The following is a 1,378-nucleotide window of genomic DNA, read 5'->3' on the forward strand; positions in this document are numbered from 1 at the left end:
TTATTTTTTTTTTTGAGATGGCATCTTGCTCTGTCACCCAGGAGTACAATGGCGTGATCTCAGCTCACTGTAACCCCTGCCTCCTGGGTTCAAGCGATTCTCCTGCCTCAGCCTCCCAGGTAACGGGGATTACAGGCATGCGTCACCACACCTAGCTAATTTTTGTATTTTTAGTAGAGATGGGATTTCATCGTGTTGGCCAGGCTGGTTTCGAACTCCTGACCTCAGGTGATCTGCCCACCTGGGCCTCCAGAAGTGTTGAGATTACAGGCATGAGCCACCGCGCCCAGCCTCTCCCATTTACTTCTAATCCTCCTTGCTTCTCCTTGTTTTTGTCATCTTCAGTGCCACATAATGGCATCTAGGGGGGACTTCTAATGACTCTGAGACCCCTTGAGGAATACAGAAAAGGTTTCACTCACCCCCTTTCCAAGGTCTTCTGTTTTCCTTGAGAACTTTTTCCTCCAAAGAGTTGCAGGCAGGTTCCCCTGGGTCTAACGCTCTGCTCCCCCTTGCATTGCATTGCATGATCGCTTTGGCTTTGTGGGGGTAGCTCTCGTGCTATGGGAGAACCCAACCTTTGTGTGTGTAAGATAGCTGGCTGGTCACTGGTGAGGGCTGCAGTTCTGGAGGTGGCTGACTGCAGCTGTTTGCAAGGGGCTACTCATTTCTTTGGGTGTTTAGATAAGAAAGGGACAGTGTGGCCACTTGGAGGCTATGGAAACACTCACCACCAAGGCATAGGACTCTCCTGAGAATGAGCTCAGCACAGAATGCGCTGATTGACATTGGGTCGCTCTTGTAGAGGTGCACTGTGGAAGCACTGTACAAGACTTGGACCCATGGAGTGTTCCTCTTTGGGAGGACCCAAGATTCCATGTAAAAATGAGATCCTTGGCTGGGTGTGGTGGCTCATACCTGTAATCTCAACACTTTGGGAGGCTGAGGCGGGCAGATCACCTGGCGTCAGGAGTTTGAGACCAGCCTGGCCAACATGGTAAAACCCCATCTCCACAAACAATACCAAAATTAGCTGGGCATGGTGGCAGGCGCCTGTAATCCCAGCTACTCGGGAGGCTGAGGCAGAAGAATCACTTGAACTTGGGAGGCAGAGGTTACAGTGAGCTGAGATCAAGCCACTGCACTCCAGCCTGGGCGACAGAGTGAGTGAGACTCCATCTCAAAAAAAAAAAAAGATCCTTGATTTCTGGGGATCTAGATGCTCTGCCTTCCAGCTGTGCTTGCTTTTCACATATTTGTTTATTCATTTTATTTTTAAAAATTAAGACTGAGTCTTGCTTTGTTGCCCAGGCTAGAGTGCAATGGCGTGAGCTCGGCTCATTGCAACCTCTGCCATCTTGGTTCAAGTGATTTTCAC

The sequence above is a fragment of the Cebus imitator genome, unplaced genomic scaffold (genome assembly GCF_001604975.1).
Source record: "Cebus imitator isolate Cc_AM_T3 unplaced genomic scaffold, Cebus_imitator-1.0 Scaffold538, whole genome shotgun sequence".
NCBI classification, from domain to species: Eukaryota; Metazoa; Chordata; class Mammalia; order Primates; family Cebidae; genus Cebus; species Cebus imitator.